Source organism: Lutra lutra, chromosome 15 (assembly GCF_902655055.1).
Source record: "Lutra lutra chromosome 15, mLutLut1.2, whole genome shotgun sequence".
Classification (NCBI taxonomy): Eukaryota; Metazoa; Chordata; class Mammalia; order Carnivora; family Mustelidae; genus Lutra; species Lutra lutra.
The window spans coordinates 34,497,304-34,524,066 of NC_062292.1; positions in this window are offsets into that span (position 1 = coordinate 34,497,304).

Here is a 26,763-nt window from a genome sequence, read left to right on the forward strand (position 1 = left end):
AGTTTGTTTATTTCAAATATCTTTTATATCTCCTATCACCATACTCATACTGTCCTTTGCCTTTTGAACAAATGAAGCACATCTATGTTAACTATTTTGACATCTTGATTGACTAATTCTATCAACTGTCATTTCTGGGTCTGTTCTAATTAATGATTTTTCTAGTTATGGTTCATGTTTTCCTATTTCTTGCATGTTTTTGACTAAATGCAGACATCATGAATTTTATTTTGGGAGGTACTGAATTTTGCTGTATTATTTATAGAGTGTCATACTTTATTTTGACTTGCACTTAAGTTCTTCAGATCAGTTAGTCCTTTGTGAGGCTTGTTTTCAAACATTCCAGGGCAGAGTTTGGACAGTGTTGTTCTAGTACTCATTTAGTTCCACTACTGAGTCAATTTTATTCTGAGGATTTTATCCAATGTCTTGTGTATTTGGAGTCTCTCACCTTGGCTGGTAGGAGAACAAATTATTCTCATCCCTATTTGATGTCCAGACAATAGTCTGTCTACTGCTTTCTGGTGGTTCTTTTCTCAATTTCAGGAAGACTTCTCTCATGCATACTCAAAATGGTGCTCAGTCAAAGACTCCAGGGGACCTTTCTTAGATCTCTGGATTGTTCTTCATGGCTATCTCCTCTACCACATTCTTTCTTGCAAACTCTAGCCACACTATCTCCAACAAATCCAGTTGCTAGGTCTTTAACTCAGCAAGACCATCGGCTTTACTTGTGTTCACCTTCTCTGAACAGTAGCCTAAAGACTATCTCATTTATTTTTTATTCTCTTAGGACTCAGTCATGTGCTTCCTGGGACTAAGTCATTTTCAATGGCTGAAAAAATTTTTTTCCTGGTTTTCCAGTTGTTTGAGGTAGGCAGATATATCTGATCCCATTTTTCTCAACAGAGTCAGTAATGGAGGTCATTAGTATACACCTTTTTGAATGATCAACTTTTTCTGTTGAGCTCTCAGTTATTTTCTGATCACCAATAAAGATCTATTGTTGACTTAAAAGGCAGGAAGTAGGTAAAAGCCTTAGGAGGATAGAAGTAGGGGAAGGGTTTTAAATTTTGGATTTTAAGCACATGGGCTCTTCTATGTAGTCCTAAGATCATTTAGTAATCCAGAAAAGGGTTGAGCTGGTGGACTTTGTGTGGAGATCCTTTTTTTTTTTTTTTTAATTTTTTAAATTTATTTTCAGTGTAACAGTATTCATTGTTTTTGTACCACACCCAGTGCTCCATGCAATCCGTGCTCTCTCCAATACCCACCACCTGGTTCCCCCAACCTCCCACCCCCCACCCCTTCAAAACCCTCAGATTGTTCTTCAGAGTCCATAGTCTCTCATGGTTCACCCCCCCTTCCAATTTCCCTCAACTCCCTTCTCCTCTCTAACTCCCCTTGTCCTCCATGCTATTTGTTATGCTCCACAAATAAGTGAAACCATATGATAATTGACTCTCTCTACTTGACTTGTTTCACTCAGCATAATCTCTTCCCGTCCCGTCTATGTTGCTACAAAAGTTGGGTATTCATCCTTTCTGATGGAGGCATAATACTCCATAGTGTATATGGACCACATCTTCCTTATCCATTCTTCCGTTGAAGGGCATATTGGTTCTTTCCACAGTTTGGCGACCGTGGCCATTGCTGCTATAAACATTGGGGTACAGATGGTCCTTCTTTTCACTACATCTGTATCTTTGGGGTAAATAGCCAGTAGTGCAATTGCAGGGTCATAGGGAAGCTCTATTTTTAATTTCTTGAGGAATCTCCACACTGTTCTCCAAAGTGGCTGCACCAACTTGCATTCCCACCAACAGTGTAAGAGGGTTCCCCTTTCTCCACATCCCCTCCAACACATATTGTTTCCTGTCTTGCTAATTTTGGCCATTCTAAGTGGTGTAAGGTGGTATCTCAATGTGGTTTTAATTTGAATCTCCCTGATGGCTAGTGATGATGAACATTTTTTCATGTGTATGATAACCATTTGTATGTCTTCATTGGAGAAGTGTCTGTTCATATCTTCTGCCCATTTTTTGATATGATTAATTTTTTTTAAGATTTATTTATTTATTGGGGGGAGGAAGGGAGGGAAAAGGGGCAGAGGCAAAGAGAGAGAGAATTTTGAGCAGACTCCCTGCTGACCATGACCTGAGCCAAAATCAGGAGTTGAATGTTCCAGTGACTGAGCCACACAGGTGACCCTGTGTGGAGATTCTAATGAAGGCCTGGTAGCTGTGCGGGTATGGAAAAGAATCACCCAAGTAAGTTCCCTTGTGTAACTGGGACACCACATCTTCACCTGTCATGAGAGCTAAGCACTCTGTAAGACTGACATTTTGCACTCTCCCAGTCACAGCCGCTGGAGGATGGTGGGACAGCCAGTGTGTATATGTAAAGGTAAGTGGGTAAGGGTAGTGGGTAAGGAGTCTCTTTTCCCAAACCAGGTTCTCAGAAGCCAGACTAGGGCATCCTATGCACTCTTATTATAAAAAGAATGTTGCTTTGGAGCTGAGCCATGGCTGTATACTTTTTTCGTTTTAAAGCATTTTAATCCTTCCTATGTCACAGCACTGGGTGGGAAATAGAGGGATAAATTAACAGATGAGGCTCAGGCTTAGTATAATCTTTCTTACTTTTTAAAAAAATTTTATTTATTTATTTGACAGAGATATAGAAAGTGGAAGCAGGCAGAGTGACAGGCAGAGAGAGAGGGAGAAGCAAACTCCCCACTGATCAGGGAGCCCAACGCAGAACTCAGTCCTAAGACCCTGGGATCTTAACCTGAGCTGAAGGCAGATGCTCTACGGACTGAGCCACCAAGGCGCCCCTCTTTCTTGCTTTTAGAATTAAACCAAAGATAAGCTAAAAGTTTCATTATTCCTCATGAGAGATATAGCTATTTTTTTTAATAAGTTAATACTTATCACTCTTAAATTTGAATTTTTTCTCCTTTCTTTATAGTCCTAATTGTTTTATAAAATAATTGGGCCTGCTCTTCTATGGATATATTTCCAATCAATTGATGAATTACTTTAAGTTAAGCCTACATCCTATTTATAAGTGTATATAGAATAGTTCTTTCTCTCTCTCTTTTTACATTTTTAAAAAAGATTTTATTTATTTATTTGAGACAGAGAGAGAGAGGGAGTGAGCACTCATGAGAAGAGGGAGGGGCAAAAGGAGAGGGAGAAGCAGGCTTCTGCTGAGCAGGGAGCCCGACAAGGGGCTCGATCCCAGGACCCTGGGATCATGACCTGAGCTGAAACTAAGAGTTGGACACTTAACTGACTGAGCCGTCCAGGTGCCCCAGTTTCTTCTGTATAACAGATTATGCTAGGTGCACCTGGCTGGCTCGCTTGGTAGGTCGTGCAACTCTTGATCTCAGAGTTGTGAGTTCAAATCCCCACATTGAGCATACAGATTATTTAAACATAAAAACAGTCCAAAAAATTATGTTATTTGACTCATTTGGACACAAGAAAAATAGATCTTCATAATGTCTGATCACTCTAATTTATAGGATTTTTAATCATGACACTAAGAAAGTTGGGAAGACAGGAAACCCCAGGAACACTCAGCTGAATTATAAGGGGAATGAGAACATACTTTAGGATCAATGGGAGTTCTGAGAGCCAAGTGTTACATTTTAGGAAGCCTTTTGATCCTCTACTGCTCCCCACCCAATTGCTCTGCCATTACAGTCATGATATATGACTTTGCTCCTCTGTCTTTGCTTTGGCTTATTCTCCTTCTCTGGATTGACCGGGTCTCCTCTCTTACTCATGGCTTCTGCTCGTTTATAGCCTTGCTATATCATAGCTTTTGCTTACTGCCTTCTTTCTGCATGCATCTCCTCTTCTGTCCTTTTCAATTTTCTGCTTAGTCTTTCTACATTCTGATTGGACGGAATTCTCATTTTGGGTTACATCATAGGCCGCTGGACAGATGGCTGTGTTAGAACAAGTACCCATCCTTGGTTCAATCACTTGTAACAATGCAGCATGAATAATACTACCAAACTGCTGGCTCATCCCTAAGAAACCGGTTAGAAGGGTGCTGGGATTACTGAAGGCACTGTGAGATATTCCAGAGGGAAAATAGAGGAGTTAGACAACTTGTATTGACTATACTATATGTAGATGTCAACTAAATTATCACTGAGTGAGTGAATGAATGAAATAAAAAACCTACTCTCCTTTGTTTGGATGAGGAACACTTAGCTAAAGCATACTTTATGCTTTAAACTTCCATCTTTTTTCATCTGAGCCTGGTTTTTCCCCCTTTGTAACTTTTCCTCTTCTCTGCTTTCCCGTTCGTAACTGAAAATGGACCTGGGTACCTTCAGGTAGAGCAGATCCTCTACTGTTAAATGAAGGAAGGTGTTTCATTTTCTGCAGCATCTCATCTCCTGACAGCCAAGTGCCTCATTCCTCATTTGCTTCACAGGGTGGCTGTGAGGAGGAAATGAGATCCTTTGTACTGATTCACCAACCTCCGTGTCTGTGCCATAAAAAGTGTTTCATATCAATTGGGTATTATTTTTCTGTGCTCCTTATGATTGGGTCCTCATTTAAGGCATATCCCAAGCTCTAAAATTACTTTTTAAAAAATGTTCCCTTTCATATCAGGAGGTATTCCTTATTGCTGCGCTATCAGTGCTGTTGCGGGAGGGGGCAATAAATTAAGTAATAATCATACTAAGGGATTCATAATTTATTTTTCCCTCTTTGTAAGATTTTTTTTTTAAAACTCATCTCTAAGACTTTTTTTTTTTAAAGATTTTATTTATTTATTTCACAGAGAGAGATCACAAGAAGGCAGAGAGGCAGGCAGAGAGAGAGGAGGAAGCAGGCTCCCTGCTGAGCAGAGAGCCCGATGCGGGGCTCCATCCCAGGACCCTGAGATCATGACCTGAGCCGAAGGCAGCGGCTTAACCCACTGAGCCACCCAGGCGCCCCAAGATTTTTGTTTTTAAAAGAAGATTTTGTGAATTCTAAAAAGAAGATTTTTAGAATTAAACTCTAAGTGTATATACGCTGAGCCAATATGGTTTGGGTAAAGAGCATCTTGTTCATGAGTGCTCAAAGGCAATTAAAATGCAGTAGGAAATACTTATTTTGGCTTACTGGACTTTCTTAATTCAAGGGCTGAGTAAATCAGATCCCTAATGTTAGGGCCAGGTTTAATTTCTACAGCTCCTAGAAGACAAGGACCAGATCTATGTGTTAACTTTATGGAAAACCCTCAGCAATCAAACACTTAAAAAACAGTGGTGACAACTGAGTTCACAACAGTGTAGTGAGAAGTATTTTTCTGCTTTAGAAAAGGGTGAATGAAGAATGAAGATTCTTAGTCAATCTAATTGATGTGTTAGAATGTCAATATGGACCCCATATTCCTGGACTGTTTTTTTTGGCCCTTGAGCCCCTATTTGTTTATGTTTTCAACTATTCCGTGAACTCTCCTCTTGTTTGGAGCTCAAGGAGAAAGTGGACATTGGTGAAGCTGAGATGACAAACGCCATGAGACCCTGGAACATTGACAACTTCTCAGAAGTTGTCGCCTCCCCCCCACCCTCACACCCATTGAGGTAGATAACCATAGGTAAACTCCTGCATCCCCTCATATACAGCTGCTTGCTTTGGGGATATCTTGCTCGCTAGCTATTTTAGCAATGTTTCAGCAGGCAGTGCAGCCAAGCAGAAATACCATACTCTTTGCGAAAACCCAAGGTCAGCACAATTTCTTCCCGGGGAAATTGTAACCTTTTGTGCTGAGATTGGGATGTCTGGGTTAGAAAAGAGGAGAGAAAAAACAGTTTCTGGGGTCCCCAAAGCCCTTATCTCTTTCCAGAGCACCAAAGCTCAGATCATAAGTTCATTCCTGGCAGATGGAAAGTATCTTCTCTCTCAGGGCTGCTAAGAGAATGCAGAGTATTTTGCAAGTCATACTACCAGGAATATCTACATTGAAGGGATGTATGCTTTTGAGTTTCCCATTGTCTTGTTCTTGCCTCTTTCCCATTTTATTCCCTCCTTCTTTTTGCCTCCTCTGGACTAATCCCTCTCCATCCTCAAAGATTCAACTCTTCCAAAAAGTCTTCCCCGAACCTGACACATCACATGGGTAACTTCTTTACCAATTCTAGGTAGTTGAACTTCTTTGCTCCTGAAACATCCCATGCTTGCCTCCAACCTAAAGAGCACAGACGATGGTATTAAAGTCTGTTTACATGTCTGTGTCTACCATGGTTCTGTGAGAACAAGAACCATATTTAATTTATCACCGTGTCTTGAGGGCTCAGGGTTGAGTAAAAAGCTTTCAAATTAGGACTTCTAGATTCAAACCCATACAGTCTCTGATGTCTTCATGAACTTAATTTCCTCTTCTTTAAAATGAAGAGAATAATGCCTTGAAGGTTGATAAGATTTTTAAAAATATATATGTAAGTTCCTGAGATTGTGGCAGGGTTTTTGGCTTTTACTGAATACAGGTTTGCTGAACATCAGGACCCTTTATGAAAGAGAAAAGATGCTGTGAAAGAGACACAGGTTGAAGGGCATGTAAGAAGGTAGACAGTAGAGCAGCCTGACTTTTGGTGACATGGGTCCAGGGCATGGAGATGGATATTATGACCTGATTCTACATGTTTAGGTCTGCCGGGTCTTTCATGCTGTAAGTCCGCTTGGTATCCACTTTCTTGCCAGGCCCAAGCTTCTTCTCCATTGCTGTCTCTACCTTCTACAACCTGAGATGTATGGACCCAAATCATTGCCTGGAATTACCATGTTTTATGGACAAACATGGTATCAAAATAAGGGTCTCAAGAGAAAAGGTCTTTCTGTTTTTATTCAGATCACAGTTGAGGCTGTATTAGCTAGACACTGACCTTTTCTTAGAAGACTGGAATGGTTCCGTTGGTTCCAGTGGATTTCCATTTGTGTAGAAACAAGTTTATCACATAGGCCTATTTCATATCTCATCTTTATGGGAGGAAAAAAAAAAGCCACGAAGACTTACTTTGTCAGTCTGTGAGCACATCTGAGAAAGTTATCAATTGAGATGGTGAGATTGCTGAAGTAGGAGTTAGAGTAGTGGTCCTCAGTGTTCTGTTTCTCTAGATACACACTGAACAAACATTCCTTGAAGATTTCTGGTGAGCTAGCCCAAATTTTTCCTTTTGATCCATTTTTCTTAATTTTTACAGCATGTGAGATAGATATTATTGTTATAATTTGTAGAAAGAGAGACACTGAAGTAAAGTGACTCACACATAGGCACATACAAAATAAGGGGAATAGTCAGGATTTGAACCCAGGTCTGCCCCAGTGTCAAGTTCAGCTTCTCTCTTTTAACCCCAGCTGTTTCCCCACTGTCAAAAACTACTTTTCCCCAAAGCAGTACAAATGCTCAGGTCAAGTGCAACCATCAGTTTCATATATTTGGGAAACCATGGCCTCACTGTGAATCTGAGAAAAGCCATACTCCTTACTCTTAGAAAAAATATACATATGTATCAAATTTTACATCTGATTTCTTGGGTTAACAGAGCCCTGAATCCCATCCGTGGCCTCAACTTAAGAATTCACAGTCTGGTCTAACTCGTCAGGTTACTTAGAGAGAAGCGAACACCAAGAGAGAGGGGAAGGAAATAATTTAGTTGATCACTTTGTGGCAGAATCCAGGCCTTTCAAATCTTTATCTAGTTTTATTTTACCACCCAATGGCCCTCCCATATGCAACTGTGCACTGAGAGAAAAAAGCTACATTTGGGAAAAGAATGAAAGTCAAGATGAGGGAACATAACTGCTTTAATTATTTTAACTCCAATTTCTAGGTCCAAGTTACTGTTGAGTGAGGACACTACCTGACAGAGGGAAGGTAGAGCATTCCAGTGATTTTAACTCCTTCAGGTGTTTATTAGTCCAAGAATCCAGAATTTCCAAGGCACCTCATTTACTAAGGAGCAGCATCTACATAGAAAGAATCTATGACATCAATATTCTAGCCTTGCCTCATGCGCTATAGATCAATGGCTTGTTCTTATCTGACAGCATCCACTGACATATTTCCCTGAGATCGAAGAGGGAAGAGAAGAAATTGCAGGTAGGATTTGCAGGTGGTTGGCATATTGTGTTTTTATTGAAGGGCTTTACTGTTCCCACATTGCCTGGATTTCCCAAATCCATGCAGTCAAGAGTCTCCGCATGCATGAGAAGGTGAGCGGAGAGCCTGTCAATAAGCTTCCACTATTCCATGTTGGTTGTCTCCTTACCAAATTGGAAAATCATCTTCAAGGGCTCTGACTCTTATCCTGGCAATTCTGTATTTTTATGAGAGAATAAGGGGAGGAAATCTATGCCGTGTAAATGTAGATCCATATACAGACTCTCCTAGGGTACTCTTTATGGTGGACTATCTACACTGTTAGGTTCAGGATCTGCAAAGGGAAAAAAATGTATAAAGGCACACTATAATTTTGATGAATTGTACAAAAGCACCTCTCAGGTAAAAATCAACTCTTACAAACTCTTATTGAGTATGTGCCTCAGACTGTGTTAACTGGAGGGATATAAGATAAGTAAGAGCTGAGGCGCCCATCTATCCGTCCGTCCATCCATCTATCCATCCACTCTTTCAGGGGAAAAATGTGTTCTAGGGTTTCTTCCAGGAGCACAGAAATAAGTGTAAATCAGATTACACAATCAGGTAGGATGACCTAGAGAAATTGGCCATTAAGCTAAATTTGGAAATGAAGTGGGACACCCTGGATAAATTAGAGATTGAGGTAGGATGAGTGGGGCATTGGTTCAGTGCAGAGATTGTATGATCCACTGGCATGGAAGTAGTAACCAGCATGGTGGGCTTAGGGAATTGCATGTACTTCAGTATTGTTGGAGTAAAGGTCATGGAAGGTAGAGGAATGGGGGCAGGGAGGGAAGAAGCTAGAGAGTTAATCAGGGACAGGATCACAAAGAATTTTATGTGCTAAGCTAAAGAGCTTGAACTTTACCTTGAAAACTAAGGGGAACTATTTAAGGATTTTAATAGAGGCAAGTGGTAGGATCAGATTTACATTTTGGACAGATTATTCTGTCTGCAGGGAGGAGAATGTGTTGGAAAGTGGCCAGACTAGAGGCTGGGAGATGAGTTAGGAGGCTATTGCTGTAATCCAGATGGGATCCAGAATGAAGCAGTAACAGTTACTAAAGATAGGAAGGCATAGCTATTAAATAGATATTTAAGATGTAGGATATACTGTTTGTAAGTGGGAATGAAAAGGAAGGAGGAGTCAAGGACTCTGCTCTGGGCAATTATTTGTATGTTGGTGCCATCCACTGAATGGGTGGCTATAATGAGAGCATCAAGTAGCAAGGCCATTAGCTTAAGGCAAAGTAATTAATTCATTTTAAGATATTTTGTAGTTGGAAGAATGTTCAAGTGGCAATACCAACATAGCAGTTGATTATATGGGTCCAAGGAAATAAGTTTGAACTGAAAATGCAGATTTTGGATTCATAGATAGCTGTGGATGAGATCACTCAATGGGAGCCTGAATCCTGAGAGGAGCAAAGGTGAGAATGGAGTCCAGGAAGTGGCCAGAAGGTTAGATGGAAACTGTAGAAAAGTTCTTTTAATAGAGGGCAGAAGAGGAGAAAGTTTTAGGAAGAAGTCTGTGTGGTCAAGTGCTTTAGAAGACAAAGATGAGGTAATTTGGATTGTTTAATGATCTGAAGGACTTTGGGGTCCTAGAAAAGATCAATTTCATGAGAGAAGCATGGTTGGAAGCCACAGTATAGGCGAATGAGCGATGAGTGGGAGAAATGATAAATTATAAGAAATTAGAAACAACTGATATGGATGATGCTTTCAAGAAGATAGTAAAAGGAAGGAGGGAGGTTGGGAAAGTGGATATAGTTTTGATTCGTGTTGTTTCACTTTGTTGTTGTTTTAATGGGAGAGACCTGAGGGTGTTTATGTCCTCTGTGGGAAGAACCCTTACAAAAGGGGAATTAAGTAAAAAGGTGACAGAAAGGGGGCACCTGGGTGGCTCAGTGGGTTAAAGCCTCTGCCTTAGGCTCGGGTCATGGTCCCAGGGTCCTGGGATCGAGCCCCACGTTGGGCTCTCTGCTCAGCAGGGAGCCTGCTTCCTCCTCTCTCTCTCTGCCTGCCTCTCTGCCTACTTGTGATCTCTGTCTGTAAAATGAATAAATAAAATCTTAAAAAAAAAAGGTGACAGAAAGGATGGAGCTGCATCCATTAGGAGGTACAAAGGGATGGGATTTAAAACATGAATGGAGAAACCATTCTTAGATAGCAGACCAGAAGGAATACAGAGGAGTAGGTACAGATGGAGGTAAGAGACTGAGGGAGTGGTCCTGTGTCTTCACCAAGATAACATAGGCAAGTCTAATTTGAGAATTGCTGTGAGTTATTACTGAGGGTTTGGGATTACTAGGCTCAGAAGTTACTAGAGCCCTAAGAGGGTGCTTGGGCAGCACCAAGGGCCCTGTGGAGACAGCAGACTTGAAGCTGTAGTGGCACCAATGCGTTCTTCAGAAGAACCAATTGTAGTGTCACCTAAATCCTGATGATGCATCAGATAGCAGTCTGGAAAAAAAGCCTACCTTCCCACCACAGCAGGATGCAGGTGTGGTGTAGTAGAGGATACACTGAAGAGCGGGGAAAGAATATCCCGGGTCTTCATTTCACTAGACCTTGTTCCGCTTATGTGACCTTGAGCTGGTAACTTTACTTTCTGAGCCTCATTTTTCTGATCTGTAAGAAGGTTAAGATGGTACGTATCCAGGGTGGTTACTATGTATGAGAATTCGCTCTGTCAATTATTTAGTAATATGTAAAAATGATGGATGTTTTTCTGAATATGAAAAATGAATTCAGAGCCTTGGAGAGCTTACTGCTATCTGATATAAAATAAAAGTAAATGTGAGTTGACATGGCCGAAACACAAAGTTGAGCTGTGCTGAACAGAAAGGACCTTTGAGACTGAAGGCAAAGGCCCAGGAAAGTCTCTTCTTCCTATTTTTTTTAAACTTTTTTTTCTTTCTAAGTGAAATTGTAAAAGTTATAAGGTAATGTGGAGTGACCAAGATACCTACAGTATCTCTATCCTAAGAAGCTCATCTGAGAATAAGAACCAAAGGAACTTGCTGGTTGACTAGCCAGGAGATAAATATGGGGAATAAGATGCTGGTACGAGCCTTTAAGAAGTTGCCCCAGGGACGTGCATCCAGAACACCCTTCAGGTCCCACATGAGATTAAATGGAGGAGTCTGCCATTTTGGGAAAGGCTTTTGGATTCTTTCTGAGCAACTAAAGATAGATCTTTTTCTCTCTGACAGCCAGGTAACTTGGTACTGCTGCACATAGTCTGCCCACCAGGGCATCATGTCAGATGAGCAGTGTGTGTGTGTGTGTGTGTACATATAAAGGGCTGCTACAGCTAATGTCTTATTTATAAAATCGATCCACTTTCCAAAAAACATTGTATGTTCTGAAATGCCATTTGTGCAACACATTTTGAGGAGGGAACAACAGGAAACAATTATAGAACAATAGAAGGTGGCGTGTAACCTGGAATGAAACCATGAGTTACAGCCGGTAAGAATTACAGGAATTCATGGTAAGAAATTGGGCATTGTGGGCTGGAAGATCAGAATTGGGAAAAAAAAAAAAGTCAAAACTAGAAGAGCCCTAGAAGTGATATACGTCCTTGGTCTTTTCTTTCTTTCTTTCTTTTTTTTTTTTTGGTTTTTTTCCAAACTCAACTCCATTGTACAGGTGGGGTTGCTAAAGCTCAGAGAGATGAAGTCACTTACCACTTACCTGGGGTCACAGTGAATGAGAGAGCTGTCGTAAAAGCCGTAAAAATGGCAGCCACAGCCAAGAAGCAGATGACCAAAGCAAGAATGAGGCAGCAAGAGCAGCCACTGTTATGAAAACAATTTCCATTGATGTCGTGCTTACTGGGCACCTTCCCTGGGTTAAGCATTATCTATGCATAATTCTCTTTTAATACATGCGGCAGCTATGTGAGGTAATTTGTAGGTTATGATGAACAGTTATCTCGTTTTTTGTGTTTTGTTCTGTTTTGTTTTAATTTGGCCATTCTACATCAGAATCGCCTTCTTACGTTTGAAGAATTGGTTGCTTTTCGAGGCAGACAGTGAGCTTTACTGAGTTAAGTTGGAAATTCCAAGTGAAGAGCAGAAAGGAATTTTCCTGGAGATAACGGGCTCTGAAGCCAGACAACTTCGGTTTCCATTCCAACTCTGCAAGCACTAGCCAAGTTACTTGGCTCTACTGTGCCTCGGTTTCCTCACCAGTGAAAATGGGGTTGACGTAGAGACTTCACAGAAGTCCTGTGAAGATTCAGTGAATTTGTATATAGAAACACAGAAAAGTGCTTGTCACATAATAAATGTTCAGTAAATTATAGCTACTTTCTCAGACTCCCTAGCACCTGCCAAAAAAAAAAAAAAAAGAAGAAGAAGAAGAAAGGAAGAAAGAAAGAAAGAAAGAAAGAAAAAAAGTCATTTTTAGTTAATATCGAGTGGCTGCAATTATGACAGCAGCTATAACTAGTTTCTGAAGACGTCAGTGGCAGCCGTGGACTGCTGCGCTTCCTGTGAGCTACCCAATTTCCTTCTAATAGATTTCTTTTCTCCTTAAATTATCAGCTGGTATCAATATCCCACATCTAAGAATGCTGACTCATTAAGGAAGGCGTGCTATTTTTGGCTATTAGCGCTTAAGAAATGTGTTGAAGTAACTAGTGTATAGTGAAGCTAGGACGCTAATTCGGATTTTTCTCATTCCAAATCCTTGTTCTTATGCATGATGATGCTCTGCCTTGGAGACTCATGAAGTCCTCATGTTTATGAACATGAGGAAATTGTGTAGACCCTTCAGGGCAGGAGTGTCCTGTACAATATCCTAATTGGTGGTCTTCCAGACTCTGTATGAACTCCACCCATGGTGGGGAAATCACTCCCCTTCTATTTGATTAATTGTCAGACACCTTTTTGGGTGCTGTACTTTTCTCGCTCTCTCTCTCTCTCTCTCACACACACACACACACACACACACGCACACATGCACACACACGGTGGTTGGCAGGGCAAAGAGCATAACTTTTGGAACATACTGCTTTATTTGTTTCCTGGGACAACTGAACCAAGTTACCACTAACTGGGTGGCTTAAAACAATGGCAATTTCATCTCTTAACCGTTCTGGCGGCCAGAAATCTGACATCAAGGTTAGTTCCTTCTGGAAGCTCTGGGCGGGAATCTCTCTCTCCACTCCTCTCTCCTCACTTCCAGCTGCCACCAGCAATCCCCAGTCTTCCTTGGCTCACAGAGTCACCGCTCCAAACTCTGCTCCACCCTCACGTGGTCTTCCTCTTCCAAAGGTTTTTCGGTGTGTCCAAATCTCCCCCTCCTTTCTCTTGCAAAGACAATATCACTGGGTTAGGGTCCTGTTTAATTCAGCATAACCTCATTTTGACTTGATTAAAATGACAAACACCCAACTTTCAAGTAAAGCCACATTCAAGGGTAGGAGGGAGAGGACTTGAACATAACCTCTTGGACGACACAATTCAATCTACAACTGTGGTCAATAAAATTAAAATATGAAAATATTTTTAATACAGGATAGAGGAGTTTAGCAATGAGAGAGAAAAGGCACAATTGGTTCATGGGAGGAGGAGGAAGCTAGGAAAATGACAAGACGGGGGCTCGCAGGCAGTTCTGTCTCCTGGAGATGGGTCAGGTCCCTGCTCCAATAAACTGCATGAGGTCTTAGAAAAGTCTAGAACTTGACAGACACTTAGAGAGTAAAACATTAACATTTATCTCCCAGGCCCTTCCCTTTCTGAAAGGTAACCACTACTAAAGGATTTTCTCTATTTATGCATATATATAATTTAAAAAGTATATATGGGATCAAACTATATTATATATATATATATATATATATATATATATATATATATTTTAAGATTTTATTTATTTGAGAGAGAGAGAGAGCAGAAGCAGGGGGGACGAACAGAGGGAAAGGGAGAAGCAGGGTCCTTGCTGAGCAGAGAGCCTGAGCGGAGAGCCCGACATGGGGCTCTATCTCAGGACCCTGAGATCATGACCTGAGCCGAAGGCAGACTCTTAACTGACTGAGCCACCCAGGCATCCCATATATTAATTTGTATTGATTCCCATCTTGCTATTTTCTCTTAAATTTATATCCCATATGAGCATGTGTAGGCCCGCCTTATTCTTGTCATTTTACTTTTGATCTGAAATTGATTTGATTTTTTTACCAGTGCCAGCAGATTTCAGTTAAGAACTTACACAAAAGAAGTCTTTGCCCACAAATGCAATTATTTTGTTAGATCTTGGAAGGTGATGTTATGATATCAAAGGGTATACATTTGAAATCTCTATTAGATACCACTAGCTTTTAGAAATCAGTTTATAAATTCATTTTCTCACAGCCTATTTTGTGTGTCCTTGCCTACGCTAATATTACTCCTTTATTTTTGCTAATCTGATATGAAAAAAATATGTTTTTTCCCTTCACCCTTATTAGTGGTAATGTTGGAAAACTTTTCCTGTCCTTATTGGCTATTTAATCTCTCCCGTGAATTAACTGTTTATAGTCCTTACATTTTTATTGATCTATTTATCTTTTTATTATTAATTTGTAGGTGTAACTTTTATATTTTGTATATTAATCCTTTGTTTTATATGACCACTGTAAATCTTTTCTCCCAAGCTCCTGGTGTTTTAACTTTACTTACAGTTTTTTGAGGATAGAAGTTTTAAAATTTTGTGTATTCATATCTATAAATTTTTTTCATGATTTTACATCTTCTACATTTTTGGATACTTTTATAGTTCTTTGATTTAATTTTTTTTTATTTTTGTGCACATGTGAGGGTCTAGCTTCATTTTTTCCGAGAAATAGCCACTGATTTCAACACCATTTATTAAGTAGTTTATATAAAGCATTGAATTCTGCTTAGCGTCTTTTTTTAAATAAAGTTTTATTGGAATGCAGCTACCATCAATTTCTTTGGTTTGTCTGTGGTTGCTTTCACTCTGCAGTGTCACAGCTGAATGGTTGCAACTGAGCCTTGATGTCCCACAGTGCCTACAGTATTTGCAATCTTGCCCTTGACAGAAAGGACAAGATTTTTTTTTTTATTTAGTTAAATTATTTTTTTTTAGCTTTATTGACGTAAAATTAACATAAAATTGTAAGATATTTAAAATGTTTATTGTGGTGATCTGCTACAAATCTGTTGTAGAAGGTTTCCCATCATCTAGTTAATTAACATATCCACCATCTTTCACATTTATTTCTTTTTTGACTGTTAATTCCCTACTGAATTGAAATACTTTCCTTTATATACTACCCATCAGCTCATACAGTGACTTTTTCTGAGTTCTCTTCTGCCCCACTGATCTATGTCTCTATTCCTGGGTTAATGCTGTACTATACAATTATAGGTTAACGGCATATTTAGGTATCCAGTATGTTGAATAATCCCTGTGTTTTTTCTGTTTCAAAAAGTTCTTTGCACTTTTGCATGTATTATTCTATATATGTGTGTTAGAGCCACCTGCTGAACTCTAAAACAAGCAAAACCTCTAGCATTTCTAATCAAATTCCAGTAAATTTGTAGATCTGGTGAGAACTGACATCTTAACAATATAAACATTTTTCTTTCTGAAAATGCCTCATCATTTGTTTTATATTCCTTTTACTTCCTTGGGGAAAGTTTATAGTTTTCTTCTATAGATCTTGACCATTTCTTGTTAGATTTGTGCACATCAGTTAATAAATTCTGTTGCTATTGTATGTTGGGTATTTGCTATTTTGCTGTCCATACTCATCTTTTTTGGGGGAATCTCATGGTAAGAAAAGGAGTCACTCTGGTACTACCTGCCTCTCACTACAGAAGAAAAAGTAGAGGGGATATTTTCACTCCTCACCTCTGGCAGCTACAGAATGAACATATAAATTAATCTTGGTCCATGAAATGCTACTACCAGAGACTTTAAACCTTAAGTGAATAACACAAAAAGTCTGTTAGAGATATTTTTGGTGTAGTAGCTGCTTGGAGACAAGAGGTTTAGTGGCTTGGTCGTGAGTGTGCTGGGACAGAGGAGACCAGCAGCATGGCTGTGGGTATCCAATGGTGGCATTGCCATGCAAATTGCTTTTGGCCTGATCTTGGCAGTACATTACCTATTCTTAGTTTTTGCCTGAACTTCTCTCAATCAGTTCAGTGACCTATTTAATACCCTGCCAATAAACTTTGTTTCTGCCTAAGATAACCAGAATTAGTTTCTATTATTTATAACCAAGAACCCTGACAAGGGATCATCTTACCATTACAGTTTATAATTGGTTATTGTTGATGCATATACATGCTAGCAATTTTTGCAGTAGTCTTAGACATCAAGGCAAAAATGGATTATTTGACCTTCTGTCACTCATGTTTAGAGGATTCTGAGGCTGTCATTGTCCTAGAGTGCCTGGCTATTGAACGCCTACCAGATGACGGATGCATGTGTCCTTACTACATTCAATTCCTGCAATTATCTTGGAGACCTGGCATTTTTTATTCTACTTTTATAAATAAGGAAATGGAGTTTTAGAGAGATTAGGGTCCATGGTTATGTAATTAATCAGGAATGGAGCCAGACTTTGAACTTGTATTTGTCCTGTCACTGAGGCTCTGATCGTTTTAGTTCACCAAGCTGACTTTCTAAATAAGTGTCATCTTTTAAACATTTACTTTCCAAGTACACACATGTAATATTCATGACATTTTTTCCCCCCTAAGAACACAGACATGGTCCTAGGGCTTCTCTTTAGACCTCTAAGCTTTGTTCATGTCCATCCTCTCTGCCCTCTGCAGCACCCCCACACCTGTAACCAGACAATTTTTGCTTCCTTGCTACAAACACATCATTCTTTCCCCTCCCTTTCTCCAGTTTATATAACTAAAGGCTTCTGTGTGTTCTCTGGTGTATAAGGTTCTTTCTCTCCCTTCTCTGAACTTCTGCAGCAGATCTCAGTTCCACTCATCTGGAGTCTTACACAGCTTTGCATTTTTGTTACCTCATCACCCCTAAAGAGCTGATCTAATTCTAGAAGACATGAATTTGCCCTCTTCATCTGTGAGGTCCCCTACAGGGGGGACCTCATGTTAAATGGCATGCTCACAGTAACTCTAAAAGCCTCAAAAGTCATCGAGGCTCTGAGGTCTTAGAGAACAACTGGCTCTTGTGTGAGATAGTTCGAGGTCATGCTGCCGGTGCTCTATCCACAGAGCACAGACTTCTATGGAAGTGGTTTTCAGATTCCATCTAGAAATTAGCTCAGGCCTGTGGAATGTTCTTGCCAATACCTAAGGTGTGCATTGAGACCACCTGACAGTCTCTACCACCATGGAACTGATGCAGAAACACATGGCCAGAGCTGCAGCTCCCAGTTGTACAAGGGTGCAGGATAAGATGGCCCCCGCCATCTGACTTGTGCTTCCCAAGCCTGGTGCTCCAGCCTGGAGTGGGGCCGCCAGAAAAGGTACTTTTTCCTAATTTGTACAAAGGCTCTCAGTGGCCTCTAGAGGCCCTGGGATGGGTGAACTTTGCCTAAGTAGAAAGTATTGGTAGTAGATAGCACTAAGTACTTTCTTATTCAGAAACCCAGGCATTGACTTTGCTGTTGGTTTTCCCCTCTATAGAAATTTTAACCAATGACAAATGACCATGTCCTCAGAGAAGTTTAGTTTTATATTTACCTGAAGACAGAATAGATGTGCCTAAGGACTGCTGGTTTTCGTCAGCTGCTTACATTCACCATGATTTGAAAGGTTTTTGAAATTCATTGCTCAGAGGTATGTGTAGGAGATCAAAGTGGGGCTGACACACCCACAGACTGGAAATGGAAGGGATCGCATCCACAATATCCTTGACCTTGACCTTTCCCCACACTTACTCCCCTGTTCCTCCTTACAACATGTGGGTAAGACACACACACTCACACATGTACTCACATGTATACACGTACACTCTCTTTCACACACACACACACACACACACACACACACACACACACACTTGATCCATCTAAGCTACACTGTATCCTCCAACCCCCTATGCTTATCAAACTCATGGCCACACCATAAACTTTTTTTTTTAAGATTTTATTTATTTATTTGACAGACAGAGATCACAAACAGGCAGAGAGGCAGGCAGAGAGAGAAGAAGGGAAGCAGGCTCCCTGCAGAACAGAGAGCCTGATGCGGGGCTCAATCCCAGGACCCTGGGATCACGACCTGAGCTGAAGGCGAGGCTTTAATCCACTGAGCCACCCAGGCGCCCCCACACCATAAACTTTTTATAGAAACTCAAGCCCTGGGGCTCCTGAGTGTCTCAATCAGTTGAGCATCCACTGTTGATTTCAGCTCAGTCATGATCTCAGGGTTGTGGGATTAAGCCGTGTGTTGGGCTCCACACTTGGTGGGGAGTCTGCTTGAGATTCTCTCCCTCCCACACCCTCTGCCCCTCCCCTGCTCATGCACACATGCCCTCCCTCTCTCTCAAATAATTACATCTTATAAAAAAAAGAAAGAAAGAAAAAACGAACAGAAAAGAAAAAAAAAAAAAAGAAACCCAAGCTTTTTCTCCATTTTGAAAGGAAAGGAAAATACGATCTCCTCTTTTTCAAGGAAAATAAGATTTGGAGTTTTAAGAAGGGACAGTAATTGGAAAAATTAAACCAGGTGCCACAAACAAGTACAGACACACTTTGCAGAACACAGACATCTGAGCATAATTTTATATACTGTTTAGTCAGCAAATCATGGCACATATTTCAGAATGCTGAGAGACCAATTTCTTTTTTTCTACTCACCCCATTCTGGAATAGATATCGAGTTATGGTGTTCAGATTTCTGGCCTTGGTAGATTTTACTGAGTGTAACTTGGGTTGTAATGGAGTCTTCAGTTTCCTTCCCCAAACCTTCACTGAGGCCCAGTTCTCTTGCTCATCTCCTCAGGTCATCCTTTCTGGCTTGGTAGGTTGGAGATGGGAGTTGGGAGACAGCCCACGTGTGTGCTCTGAGACTGCCTTCTCTTGGAGCTCTCCCCCTTCCCCATCTACCAGGAAAAAAGTCCTGTCCATCTGATTGTACAAATGCCTCTCAGGGCAGTAGAAACTCTTACACTAACTTTCATGTCCTTGTTTCTCTCTTTCTGGAGGTCTCTATGGCTTCAGTCTATAAGCTCCATATCTGCCCCAGAAAAGGTTTGTTTTTCTGAAAACTGTTCATCAATATTATTAAGGTTGGTTCTATTCCCCTAAGTTAATATGCTGATCTAGTGTCTTAAAGATTTGGTGGTCACATTTTCCAAATGCAAAATTGGAATATATGGTCTGACAAGGTGATAGTATATTTGGAATTGAGACTGACCTAGAAAATTCAGGACATGCAGTTGTCATACATAATGGCCAAGCGACCTAGATAATACACACCACTTTGCCTGACGCCTTGTCTGCATCATGACAGCTTCATCTGATGATCCAAGATAGCCTGTCTCTTTCTGCTTTGGGTCACCCTGTTAGTAAATCCCAATTTCCTCTCAGAGGACTGAATCCTGCTTTCAGCTTATTTGTAACAGAGGGTTGAGTGACAAGCCTTATAACTGGTTCCACCCACTATAACAGATCAACTTGACTCTACACAAAGTGGGTTTCTCCTGGAATCTCTTGTGGCTGAGGAACCAGCCTAGCCACACTGAGACTCAGGCTATGGGAGGCTGGGAGTCTCTCCTCCAGCCTGTTCACATGAGCTAGCATGCAAAGGGTGGGATTGAGACTCTTTGGGGAGAATAAAAGAAATTAAGGAATTTTCCCCTGGGAAAAGGCAGGGGAAATGAAAATAAAGGTGAGGGGCATGCTTGTTTTTCTGTTGTGGACTGAGATGAGGAGCTGAAATTGATTTGCAAGACAGAGGAGCAAGACTAGCTCTCTTGAGAAGCTTCGTGGTTTTCTAAGCATGAGTATGGTTGCCAAGGATCCAGGCAGTAAAAGAGAAGAGAGAATTTAGGAGAAAGGCTCTCTTCTTCTTTCTGGGTATGGGGCATCTCTGTGATTTATAGTTTGGGAAGCACCAACAGAAGGTACTGCAATGGACTGGATGTGTCCCCCCTCCAAGTTCACTGTGGAAGATCTAGCCCCCACCCCTGTGACTATATTGGAGATAAAGCCTCTAAGAGGATGACTGAGTCTAGATAAGTTCATAAGCTTGGAACCTGATCTGACAGATGTCCTTGTTATAACAGAGGAGGAGGTACAGAAAGCTTGCTCTCTCATTTCCCTCCATGTTAGGACAGTGAGAAGGCAGCCATGTACAAGACAGGAAGAGAACTCTCAGTAACTGAACTCTGTTGGGACTTTGATCTTGGACTCTCCAGCCTCTAGAACTGTGAGAAAATAAATGTGTGCTGGTTTTTGTTTGTTTGTTTGTTTGTTTTTTAAGATTTATTTGAGAGGTGGGGGAGGGGCAGAGGGAGAGAATCTCTCATGCAGACTCCCCCTGAGCATGGAGCCTGGCATGGAGCTCTATCTCAGGAGCCTGGGATCATGCCCTGAATTGAAACCAGGAGTCTGACCCTCAACCGACTGAGCCACCCAGTGGCTGCTGTTTAAATGCCCCCAGTCTATGTTGTTATGGCTGCTTGAGCAGACTAAGTCACCCCCAATACAGATGTTGTTTCTTTAGACTTCACTGGCAGTGGAGGCAGTGCAGGGTAGAGAGCAGAGAGGTTCAGCGGAAAGGCTCTGGAGCTGGTTGAGTGGGTTTATATCCTGTTCTGCAGTCACTAGCTCTGCAATTGTGGAAATTAATTGACCTCTCCATGTCTTGATTTTCTCATCTGACAAATGGGCATAATTGAAGATTAAATGCACAAATACATGTGAAGTGCTTAGAGCAGTGACTAGCGTATAGGAAGTTCTGAGCACCTGTTTGCTTTTACAGGCATACCTTATTTTACGCACTTTGCAGATACTGTGTTTTGTTTTGTTTTGTTTTTTACAAATTGAAAGATTGTGGCAAACCTGCCTCAAACAAATCTACTGGAGCCATTTTTCCAACAGCATTTTCTCATTTAATGTCTCTGTGTTACATTTTGGTAATGTTAGCAATATTTCAAACTTTTGTTTTTTGAGGTTTTTTTTTTTTTTTTTTTGGTTTTTGGTTTTTGTTTGCTTGTTTTTGGTTGGTTTTGTTTTTTAGTGAGCTCTATGCCCGTTGTGGGGCCAAACTCACAACCCCAAGATCAAGAGTCACTTGCTCTACTGAATGAGTCAGCCAGGTGCTCCTCAGACTTTCTCATTATTTCTGTATGGTGATCTGTGATCAGCGATGTTTGATGTTGCTATTACAATTGCTTTGGGGCACCATGAACTGTGCCTATGTAAGTTGTGCCAGCAAATTGTGCCTACGAACTTAGTGGGAGACTGTTGTGTGTGTTCTGATTGCTCTACTAACCAACTGTTTCCCCCACTCTTTCCTTCTCCTCAGCATCCCTATTCCCAGAGACACAATATTGAAATCACGCCAATCTGTAGCCATACAATGCCTACTAGGTGTTCAAGGGAAAGGAAGACTTGCACGTTTCACACTTTAAATCAAAAGCTAGAAATGAGAGGAGTCAAGATGGCGGAGAAGTAGCAGGCTGAGACTACTTCAGGTAGCGGGAGATCAGCTAGATAGCTTATCTAAAGATTGCAAACACCTACAAATCCAATGGGAGATCAAAGAGAAGAAGAACAGCAACTCTAGAAACAGAAAATCAACCACTTTCTGAAAGGTAGGACTGGCGGAGAAGTGAATCCAAAGCGACAGGAAGATAGACCGTGGAGGGGAGGGGCCGGGTCCCGGCAAGCGGCGGAGCAACGCAGCACAAAATCAAGACTTTTAAAAGTCTGTTCCGCTGAGGGACATCACTCCAGAGGCTTAATCGGGGTGAAACCCATGCGGGGTCAGTGTGGCCTCGGGTCCTGCAGGGTCACAGAAGGATCGGGGGTGTCTGAGTGTCGCAGAGCTTACAGGTATTAGAACGGGGAAGCCGGCTACAGAGACAGAGCCGAGGAGTGAGCTCTAAGCTCGGGGTTACCTTGAACCGGTTGCAGGCTCGGTCAGCTTGGGGCGCGGCCGGAGGCAGGGTGACAGGAGTAATTGGGCGCTGTTCTCTGAGGGCACACTGAGGAGTGGGGCCCCGGGCTCTCAGCTCCTCCGGGCCAGAGACTGGGAGGCCGCCATCTTCATTCCCGTCCTCCGGAACTCTATGGAAAGTGCTCAGGGAACAAAAGCTCACGAAAGCAAACCGGAGCGGATTACTCAGCCCAGCCCCGGGTTAGGGCGGTGCAACTCTGCCTGGGGCAAAGACACTTGAGAATCACTACAACAGGCCCCTCCCCCAGAAGATCAGCAAGAAACCCAGCCAGGACCAAGTTCACCTACCAAGGAGTGTAGTTTCAATACCAAGGAGAGCAGCGGAATTCCAGAGGAGGAGAAAGCAAAGCACGGAACTCATGGCTTTCTCCCCATGATTCTTTAGCCTTGCAGTTAATTTAATTTTTTTTCTTTTTCAATGGTTTTTTCTCTCTTCTTCTGCTAGATTTTTTTAACTTTTCCCCTTTTCTTTTTTTAACGTTTTTAAACTAGTTTATCTAATATATATATATATATTTTTTCCTTTTTATATTTTTTCTTGATTCGTTTTCTTTTTTTAATTGTTTCTTTCTTTCTTTTTTTTTTTTTTCTTTCTGAACCATTTTATCCCCTTTATCCCCTCTCACGATTTGGGATCTCTTCTGATTTCGCTAAAGCATATTTTCCTGGGGTTGTTGCCACCCTTTTAGTATTTTACTTGCTCCTTCATATACTCTTATCTGGACAAAATGACAAGGCAGAAAAATTCACCACAAAAAAAGGAACAAGAGGCACCTTTAAGGCTAGGGACCTAATAAATACAGACATTGATAATATGTCAGATCTAGAGTTCAGAATGACGATTCTCAAGGTTCTAGCCAGGCTCAAAAAAGGCATGGAAGATATTAGAGAAACCCTCTCCGGAGAGATAAAAGCCCTTTCTGGAGAAATAAAAGAACTAAAATCTAACTAAGTTGAAATCAAAAAAGCTATTAATGAGGTGCAATCAAAAATGGAGGCTCTCACTGCTAGGATAAATGAGGCAGAAGAAAGAATTAGCGATATAGAAGACCAAATGACAGAGAATAAAGAAGCTGAGCAAAAGAGGGACAAACAGCTACTGGACCACGAGGGGAGAATTCGAGAGATAAGTGACACCATAAGACGAAACAACATTAGAATAATTGGGATTCCAGAAGAAGAGGAAACAGAGAGGGGAGCAGAAGGTATATTGAGAGAATTATTGGAGAGAATTTCCCCAATATGGCAAAGGGAACAAGCATCAAAATCCAGGAGGTTCAGAGAACCCCCCTCAAAATCAATAAGAATAGGTCCACACCCAGTCACCTAATAGTAAAATTTACAAGTCTTAGTGACAAAGAAAAGATCCTGAAAGCAGCCCGGGAAAAGAAGTCTGTAACGTACAATGGTAAAAATATTAGATTGGCAGCAGACTTATCCACAGAGACCTGGCAGGCCAGAAAGAGCTGGCATGATCTATTCAGAGCACTAAACGAGAAAAACATGCAGCCAAGAATACTATATCCAGCTAGGCTATCATTGAAAATAGAAGGAGAGATTAAAAGTTTCCAGGACAAACAAAAACTGAAAGAATTTGCAAACACCAAACCAGCTCTACAGGAAATATTGAAAGGGGTCCTCTAAGCAAAGAAAGACCCTAAAAGTAGTAGATCAGAAAGGAACAGAAACAATATACAATAACAGTCACCTTACAGGCAATACAATGGCACTAAATTCATATCTCTCAATAGTTACGCTGAATGTTCATGGGCTAAATGCCCCAATCAAAAGACACAGGGTATCAGAATGGATAAAAAAACAAAACCCATCTATATGTTGCCTACAAGAAACTCATTTTAAACCCGAAGACACCTCCAGATTTAAAGTGAGGGGGTGGAAAAGAATTTACCACGCTAATGGACATCAGAAGAAAGCAGGAGTGGCAATCCTTATATCAGATCAATTAGATTTTAAGCCAAAGACTATAATAAGAGATGAGGAAGGACACTATATCATACTCAAAGGGTCTGTCCAACAAGAAGATCTAACAATTTTAAATATCTATGCCCCTAACGTGGGAGCAGCCAACTATATAAACCAATTAATAACAAAATCAAAGAAACACATCAACAATAATACAATAATAGTAGGGGACTTTAACACTCCCCTCACTGAAATGAATGGATCATCCAAGCAAAAGATCAACAAGGAAATAAAGGCCTTAAATGACACACTGGACCAGATGGACATCACAGATATATTCAGAACATTTCATCCCAAAGCAACAGAATACACATTCTTCTCTAGTGCACATGGAACATTCTCCAGAATAGATCACATCCTCGGTCCTAAATCAGGTCTCAACTGGTATCAAAAGATTGGGATCATTCCCTGCATATTTTCAGACCACAATGCTCTGAAGCTAGAACTCAATCACAAGAGGAAATTTGGAAAGAACCCAAATACATGGAGACTAAACAGCATCCTTCTAAAGAATGAATGGGCCAACCAGGAAATTAAAGAAGAATTGAAAAAATTCATGGACACAAATGATAATGAAAACACAATGGTTCAAAATCTGTGGGACACAACAAAGGCAGCCCTGAGAGGAAAATATATAGTGGTACAAGCCTTTCTCAAGAAACAAGAAAGGTCTCAGGTACACAACCTAACCCTACACCTAAAGGAGCTGGAAAAGAACAAGAAAGAAACCCTAAACCCAGCAGGAGAAGAGAAATCACAAAGATCAGAGCAGAAATCAATGAAATAGAAACCAAAAAAACAATAGAACAAATCAACGAAACTAGGAGCTGGTTCTTTGAAGGAATTAATAAGATTTATAAACCCCTGGCCAGACTTATCAAAAAGAAAAGAGAAAAGACCCAAATAAAATCATGAATGAAAGAGGAGAGATCACAACGAACACCAAAGAAATACAGACAATTATAAGAACATACTATGAGCAACTCTACGCCAACAAATTTGACAATCTGGAAGAAATGGATGCATTCCTAGAGACATATAAACTACCACAACTGAACCAGGAAGAAATAGAAAGCCTGAACAGACCCATAACCAGTAAGGAGATTGAAACAGTCATCAAAAATCTCCAAACAAACAAAAGCCCAGGGCCAGACGGTTTCCCGGGGGAATTCTACCAAACATTTAATGAAGAACTAATTCCTATTCTCCTAAAACTGTTCCAAAAAATACAAATGGAAGGAAAACTTCTAAACTCATTTTATGAGGCCAGCATCACCTTGATCCCAAAACCAGACAAGGATCCCAACAAAAAAGAGAACTACAGACCAATATCCTTGATGAACACAGATGCAAAAATTCTCACCAAAATACTAGCCAATAGGATTCAACAGTACATTAAAAGGATTATTCACCACGACCAAGTGGGATTTATTCCAGGGCTGCAAGTTTGGTTCAACATCCGCAAATCAATCAATGTGATACAACACATTAATAAAAGAAAGAACAAGAACCATATGATACTCTCCATAGATGCTGAAAAAGCATTTGACAAAGTACAGCATCCCTTCCTGATCAAAACTCTTCAAAGTGTAGGGATAAACGGCACATACCTCAATATTATCAAAGCCATCTATGAAATACCCACCACAAATATCATTCTCAATGGAGAAAAACTGAAAGCTTTTCCGCTAAGGTCAGGAACACGGCAGGGATGTCCATTATCACCACTGCTATTCAACATAGTACTAGAAGTCCTAGCCTCAGCAATCAGACAACAAAAGGAAATTAAAGGCATCCAAATTGGCAAAGAAGAAGTCAAACTACCACTCTTTGCAGATGATATGATACTATATGTGGAAAACCCAAAAGACTCCACTCCAAAACTGCTAGAACTTGTACAGGAATTCAGTAAAGTGTCAGGATATAAAATCAATGCACAGAAATCAGTTGCATTTCTCTACACCAACAACAAGACAGAAGAAAGAGAAATTAAGGAGTCCATCCCACTTACAATTGCACCCAAAACTATAAGATACCTAGGAATAAACCTAACCAAAGAGACTAAGAATCTCTACACAGAAAACTATAAAGTACTCATGAAAGAAATTGAGGAAGACACAAAGAAATGGAAAAATGTTCCATGCTCCTGGATTGGAAGAATAAATATTGTGAAAATGTCTATGCTACCTAAAGCAATCTACACGTTTAATGCAATTCCTATCAAAGTACCATCCATTTTTTTCAAAGAAATGGAACAAAGAATCCTAAAATTTATATGGAACCAGAAAAGACCTCGAATAGCCAAAGGAATATTGAAAAAGAAAGCCAAAGTTGGTGGCATCACAATTCCGGACTTCAAGCTCTATTACAAAGCTGTCATCATCAAGACAGCATGGTACTGGCACAAAAACAGACACATAGATCAATGGAACAGAATAGAGAGCCCAGAAATAGACCCTCAATTCTATGGTCAACTCATCTTCGACAAAGCAGG